Raw genomic sequence first — 7,642 nt, 5'->3', positions numbered from 1 at the left:
ATTTTGTAACTTTTGGCTAACTTCATTTCAGCCCAATCCTCCCACTTCCCAGCCTCCGGTAACCAGCATTCTACTGTTTCTACAAGTTCAACTTTCTTTTTTTGATGGAATCTTGCTCTGTCTCCCAGGCTGCAACCTCTGTCTCCTGGGTTCAAGAGATTCTTCTGCTTCAGCCTTTCAAGTTGCTGGGACTACAGATGCTTGCCGCCACACCCAGCTAATTTTTTTATTTTTAGTAGAGACAGAGTTTCACCATACTGGCCAGGCTGATCTCAAACTCCTGACCTCGTGATCCATCCTCCTCAGCCTCCCAAAGTGCTGGGATTACAGGCCTGAGCCACCGTGCCCAACCACAAGTTCAACTTTGTAAGATTCCACATATAAATGAGATCACAGCCAGACGTGGTGGCTCACGCCCGTAATCCCAGAACTTTGGGAGGCTGAGGTGGGCAGATCACAAGGTCAGGAGATTGAGGCCAGCCTTGCCAACATAGTGAAACCCTGTCTCTACTAAAAATACAAAAATTAGCCAGGTGTGGTGGCACGCACCTGTAATCCCAGCTACTCTGGAGGCTGAGGCAGGAGAATCATCTGAACCTGGGAGGTGGAGGTTGCAGTGAGCCAAGACCGCTCCACTGCACTGCAGCCTGGATGACAGAGAGAGACTCTGTCTCAAAAAAAGAGAGAGAGAGAGATCACGTGGCATTTGTCTTTCTGTGCTGGGTTCATTTCACTTAGCATAATGTCCTCCAGGTTCACCCATGTTGCCATAAATTGCAATTTTTATTTTTTTTATGGCTGAATAGTATTATGTATATACTGTAATACTGCATTTTCTTTATCCATTTATCTGTTGATAGGCACTTAGGGTGATTCCTTATCTTGGCTATTGTGTTTCGTTTTGTTTTTATAAAGACAAGTCTTGCTTTGTTGCCCAGGCTGGAGGGCAGTGGCTATTCACAGGCACGATCATAGTGCCGTGCAGCTTCCAGCTCCTGGACTCCAGCGATCTTCCTGCCGGAGCTTTCCAGATTAGCTGGGACTACAGATCTGAGCCACTGTGCCCAGTTGCTATATCTTGGCTATTGTGAATAAAGCTGCAATAAATATGGGAGTGCAGATATCTCTTCAACATACTGGTTTTATTTCTTCAGATATATACCCAATAGTGGGATTGCCAGATCATATGGTAGTTGAAATATGTTCTTTATGAGTGATACTACTGAAGTATTTCTGGTGGACTATCATGATGCCCACATTTTTCTTTAAGATATTTTACTCAAAAAAAAAAAAGGCCAGGCATGGTGGCTCACACCTGTAATCCCAGAACTTTGGGAGACTGAGGTGGGTGGATTGCTTGGGGTGAGGAGTTCCAGACCAGCCTGGCCGACATGGTAAAACCCCATCTCTACTAAACTTACAAAAATTAGCCAAGCATGGTGGCGGGCGCCTGTAATCCCATCTACTTGAGTGGCTAAGGCACAAGAATTGCTGGAACCGGGGAGGCAGAAGTTGCAGTGAGCTGAGATCACACCACTGCACTCCAGCCTGGGCAACAGAGCAAGACGCCATCTCAAAAAGAAAAAAAAAAAAAGATATTTGGCTGGGCACAGTGGCTCATGCCTGTAATGCCAGCACTTCGGGAGGCTGAGGCAGGTGGATCACTTGAAGTCAGAAACTCGAGAGCAGCCTGGCCTGCATGTGAAACTCCGCCTCTACTACAAATACAAAAATTAGCTGGGTGTGGTAGTGCATGCCTGTAATCCCAGCTACTCAGGAGGCTAAGGCACAAGAATCACTTGAACCCGGGAGACAGAGGTTGTAGTGGGCCAAGATCATGACACCGCACTTCAGCCTGGGCAACAGCGCAAGACTCCATCTCAAAAAGATATTTTAGAGTAGTAAGAAGAGGGTCATAGGGACAGCTTCCTTTTTACTCCCAGTCTCCCTGGCTAAGTAGCTGCCATGGAAAAAGTAGATTTTGCTTTTACCAGAAGTGGTCCAGGAAGCCAGCTTTGTATATGTGTGTAAGGGGTGAGAGAGACTGAAAAGATTAACAAATATCAAACCTTCTCATCTCATAAGCCTCAAAGGGCCTGTATCTGGGTGCAGATAACTGAAATCATCATCTCCCTGATCCTTGCCAGCATATCACACAAATGTTTGGGAGTCAGACACTTGGGGCAAGAGTCCTCTTCCCTCCGGCACCCCCCTGCCCCCCGCACCCCACTACCTCCCTGTCCCTCCACCCCCCACCCCCCCACCTCCCTCACACACACTGGAAGTTTTATTTCTTTAGGATTCTATCCCAACCAGTCCCTTAAAAATCAAGTAACACAGATCTGAGGGGTGGGAGCTGGGGACTGTACCTCCCTCCTACTCATGGAGGACAGCAGTGGGAACAAGGGAGAGGCAGGAGAGGTGGCTGAGGCAAGGCAGCAGCAGAGGTAATCCAGCCACGACCTCACAGAGCCAGCTCCATCCTCTCCACGACCCTGGCTGAAGCCCCTATGGCTTGGGGTGGGGAGTGGGGAGAACCCACCCCATGTCTCCCCTCCCTTTCTCAGACAGCCTCCCTGTGGGCTCGACCATTTCTTCCAACAGGAGTCTGAGGCACACAGAGAGGAGGAAGTGGAGAGGAGGGCGGTGGCTCGAATGAAGGCAGAGGTGAGAGGCATGGGCAAGGCCACTGCACCCCACACTCACCCTGGAGAAGGGCAAGGAAGCCACACCATCACCCAGCATGGGGTGATGGGGGAACAAGGTTAGATTTAAGGCTAAGTGGCCCAGGGCAGGCAGGGCCTTGGGCGTCAGTCAAAGCCATGCCAGTCCCTGTGCTCCGAGTGGTATTCCAGCTCGGCGCCCACGCACTTGACCCCATCCAGCAACAGGGGCTGTTGTGGTGTTGGCCCACGACTTGGGTTTGCATCTCCCGCACAGGTGGTGCCGGCGCCACCTTCCCAGGCTAGCAGCCTCCCCTCTTTGAGGATACCCTCTTGTGGCCAAGTACTGGCAGTTGATACCATAACCTTCATGGACAGGTACGACGAGAAGCTGGGGACAGGTGCCTGGAGGACGTCCTGGCTCGGCCTGTGCACTGGGGCAGAGCGAAGGTAATCTCATACCTGTGCAGGATCTTCAGGAAGCCAACCTTGACCAGAAAGCTGTTGTCGCCCTCTTGGGTGACCATGACCACTGAGTCATGCAGCTTCTCATCAAACCAAATGTGGTTCTGGCAGCCCGCTGCATCCTGGCCTGTTGTAACGCAGATACTCGGAATCTGGACTGTTGCCCTTATTGGCTGCACCCATGGATGCCCTTCCTGCCACGCAGCTCCTGCAGGACACTGCCACTCACGCCCAGCAGCCTCCCTTGCTCCATGGACCACACCAGGAGCCTAGCAGCTTACAGCCCAAGCCAGACAGGGCAGGGACGACCACTGAGGCAGCGGCGGGGGCTCAACGGTGAGCACGAGGAAGGGAGGAAGGGGTTTTAATTTGGCTTTCAGTCAGGTGGAGCTCGGCCCTTAGTTTAGGACTGGGGCTTGGGAAAGGAAAAGTGAAGAAGAGGAAGATTTTCTATTACTACTAGGCTTGGTTCAGACTGGATCCAAGGCTCACTGCCTTTGCAGCAAGGAGCAGGAATTGCCTAGTCACCTCATGCAGTCATGGCCCCAGGAAAAGCTATGAATGATCACAGCTTTTCCTTTCTGGGCCTCTCCTCTTTGTGTTTGTTTGTTTTTTAGAGACGGGTATCATCGCTGTTGCCCAGACTGGAGTGCAGTGGTGTGATCACAGCTAACTGTAGCCTCCAACTCCTGGGCTCCAGTGATCTTCCCCTCTCAGCTTCCCAATTAGCTGGACCTACAGGCACGTGCCACCATGCCTGGCTAATTAAAACAAAATTTTTTGTGGAGATGGAGTTTCACTCTGTTTCCTAGGCTGTTCTCAAACTCCTGGGCTCAAGCAATTCTCCCACCTCAGCCTCCCAAAGTGATGGGATTACAGATAGGAGCCTCCACATCTACCTCTGCTCTTTGGTCTCCTCATTTCTCTCCTTCTTTCAATGTAACATCCCCCCTGATTTAAAAAAAAAAAAAATGCCACAGGCTGGGCGTGGTGGCTCACACCTGTAATCCCAGCACTTTGGGAGGCTGAGGTGGGTGAATCACCTGAGGAGGAGTTCAAGACCAGCCTGGCCAGCATGGTGAAACCCCATCCCTACTAAAAATACAAAAGTTAGCTAGGCATGGTAGCATGTGCCTATAATTCCAGCTACTCAGGAAGCTGAGGCAGGAGAATTGCTTGAACCCGGGAGACAGAGGTTGCAGTGAGCCAAGATCACACCACTACACTCCAGTCTGGGCAACAAAGCAAGACTCCGTCTTAAAAAAAAATGCCACAGATGTTGCCTTTACCAAGTGATCAAATTTAATAATGCCAAAAATGGGACAAACCAATATCATATGCCCCCAATGTGAGGCACTAAAAATTCTGTTTAAGACGGAGTCCAGCTCTGTCACCCAGGCTGAGGTGCAGTAGTGCGATCGTAACTCACTGCAACCTTTGCCTCCCAAGTTCAAGCAATTCTCCTTTCTCGGCCTCCCAAGTAGCTGGGATTACAGGTGCATGCTACCACACCTGGCTGATTTTTTGTATTTTTAGTAGAGACGAGGTTTCACCGTGTTGGACATGCCGGTCTCGAACTCCTGACCTCAGATGATCCGCCCACTTCAGCCTTCCAAAGTGCTGGGATTACAGGTGTGAGTCACCTTGCGAGGTCACCTATGTGGTATTCTTAATAAGAATGTTTAACTTGAATCTAATTGTAAGGAAACCAATTGAGGGACAACTCTAAGATGATTAGCTTGCGTTCTTCAAAAATATCAAAGTTATGGAAGAAAGAAACTGGGAAATTTTAATAAGACTAGAGAGACATAACTAAATACAATACATGATGCTTTATCAGAGCCCAGGTTTTTAAAAAAGCCATTAGGACATTATTGGGACAGTTGGGGAAATGTAGCTTAGATAATAGGCTATCACTGCTAGATTTCCTGTGTGGTAATTATCTTGTGGTTCTGTAGAAATGCCCCATCCTTAGTAAATACAGAATGAAGTCTTTAGGAAGGAAGTTAATGTCGGCAACTAACTCACAAAGTTCAGCAAGAACACACACCTACATAGTGATAAAGCAAATGTGGGATAATGTTAACAACCAGTGAATCTAAGCGAAAGGTTTATGTGTTCATGGTATTATTCTTGCAACTTTTATATAGGTTTCAAAATGTTCGGCCGGGTGCGGTGGCTCACGCCTGTAACCCCAGCACTTTGGGAGGCCAAGGCGGGCGGATCAACTGAGGTCAGGAGCTCGAGACCAGCCTGGCCAACATGAAAAAACCCTATCTCTACTGAAAATACAAAAATTAGCCCGGTGTGGTGACACATGCCTGTAATTCCAGTTACTTGGGAGGCTGAGGCAGGAGAATCATTTGGACCCAGGAGGTGGAGGCTGCAGTGATCTGGGATTGCATCATTGCATTCCAGCCTGGACAAGAAGAGTGAAACTCCATCTTGGAAAAAAAAAAAAAAATGTTCATGGCTAAGCCATGTAATCCCAGCACTTTGTGAGGCTGAGGTAGGAAGATCACTTGAACTCAGGAATTCCAAAACACCCTGGGCAATAAGGCAAGACCCCATCTCTTTTTAAAAAAATTAAGTTAAAAAAATGTTCAAGGCCAGGCACAGTGGCTCACACCTGTAATCCCAGCACTTTGGGAGGCAATGCAGGCAGATCCCCTGAGGTCAGGAGTTTGAGACCAGCCTGGACAACATGGTGAAACCCTGTCTCTACTAAAAATACAAAAATTAACTGAGCATGGTGACACATGCCCATAGCCCCAGCTACTCAGTAGGCTGAGGCAGAAGAATCGCTTGAACCCAGGAGGCAGAGGTTGCAGTGAGCCAAGATCACACTACTGCACTCCAGCCTGGGTAACAGAGCAAGAAACTGTCTCAAAATTTTTTTGATTAATTAATTAAATTTTTAAAATGTTCAAGAGAAAAAGTGAGGGAAATGCCAAGCCGTCATAGTTTTTATGCCAGCAGGAAAGTACTCTAAATGAAGAAATTAACAGTGTCCTGTGATTCCTCTACATTTCCTATTTCCCATGGAGGTGGGCCTGGGGGGACAAGAGTGAATATCTACCAAATTGGCACCTGAGTGTTAGGTGCCAGCAAAGCAGGGGCACTGAGTAATATTTATTTAGAAATAGTGTGATACTGGCCGAGCGCGGTGGCTCATGCCTGTAATCCCAGCACTTTGGGAGGCCAAGGCAGGTGGATCACCAGAGGTGAGGAGTTTGAGACCAGCCTGGCCAACATGGTGAAACCCAATCTCTACTAAAAATACAAAAATTAGCCAGGCATGATGGCATGTGCCTATAATCACAGCTACTCAAGAGGCTGAGACAGGAGAATTGCTTGAACCTGGGAGGCAGAGGTTGCAGTGAGCCAAGGTTGCGCCATTGTACTCCAGCCTGGGTGTCCCAGGGAGACTCTGTCTCAAAAAAAAAAAAGTCTAGTTTTTTAAAACTATGTTGCAGACAATTAATGTGTGATAAAGGGCAACTGAAGGGACTTAATTTAGGTAAGGTGAAAAAGGAAGCTCTCTTCGAGGCTATTTTCTCATTGATAAAATGGAAGTAACAATATCTCCTTCACAGAGCTGTTAAAGTTCAAATAACATATATATGAAAGGCCCTTTTAAATTGCTACATATCTGACAAGCTGCGGTGGTTCACACCTGTAAACTCAGCACTTTGGAAGGCCAAAGTAGGTGGATCACTTGAGGTCAGGAGTTTGAGACCAGCCCGGCCAACATGGCGAAACGCTGTCTCTAGTAAAAATACAAAAATTAGCCAGGTGTGGTGGTGAATGCCTGTAATCTCAGCTACCTGGGAGGCTGAGGCAGGAGAATCACTTGAACCCAGGAGGCGGAGGCTGCAATGAGCAGAGATTGCACCACTACATTCCAGCCTCAACAACAGAGCAAGACTCTGTCTCAAAAAAATTAATAAAAATACTCCAGGTGTGATGGCTCACGCCTGTAATCCCAGGAATTTGGGAGGCCGAGGCGAGTGGATCATAAGATCAGGAGTTTGAGACCAGCCTGGCCAACATGGCAAAATCCTGTCTCTACTAAAAATACAAAAATTAGCTTGGTATGGTGGCATGTGCCTGTAGTCCCAGCTACTGGGGATGCTGAGGCAGGGAACCACTTGAGCCTGGGAGGTGGAGGTTGCAGTGAGCTGAGACTGCGCCATTGCACTCCAGTCTGGGCGACGGAGTGAGACTCCATCTCCAAATAAGAATAAAAGAGGCTGTGCGCGGTGGCTCAAACCTGTAATCCCAGCACTTTGGGAGGCCAAGGCGGGTGGATCACGAGGTCAAGAGTTCGAGACCATCCTGGTCAACATGGTGAAACCCCGTCTCTACTGAAAATACAAAACATTAGCTGGGCATGGTGGCACGTGCCTGTACTCCCAGCTACTCAGGAGGCTGAGGCAGGAGAATTGCCTGAACCCAGGAGGCGGAGGTTGTGGTGAGCCGAGATCGTGCCATTGCACTCCAGCCTGGGTAAC

At 48.6% G+C, this 7,642-nt stretch overlaps 1 pseudogene; it reads right to left on the bottom strand.

Annotated features, from left to right (window-relative positions):
- Positions 1–2,810: 2,810 nt before the first annotated feature.
- Positions 2,811–7,642, bottom strand: part of LOC116554773 — a 12,477-nt pseudogene continuing 7,645 nt past the window's right edge.

Source organism: Sapajus apella, unplaced genomic scaffold (assembly GCF_009761245.1).
Source record: "Sapajus apella isolate SASKATOON/1434 unplaced genomic scaffold, GSC_monkey_1.0 scaffold2, whole genome shotgun sequence".
NCBI classification, from domain to species: Eukaryota; Metazoa; Chordata; class Mammalia; order Primates; family Cebidae; genus Sapajus; species Sapajus apella.
This window is presented reverse-complemented; position numbering and strand designations above follow the sequence as displayed.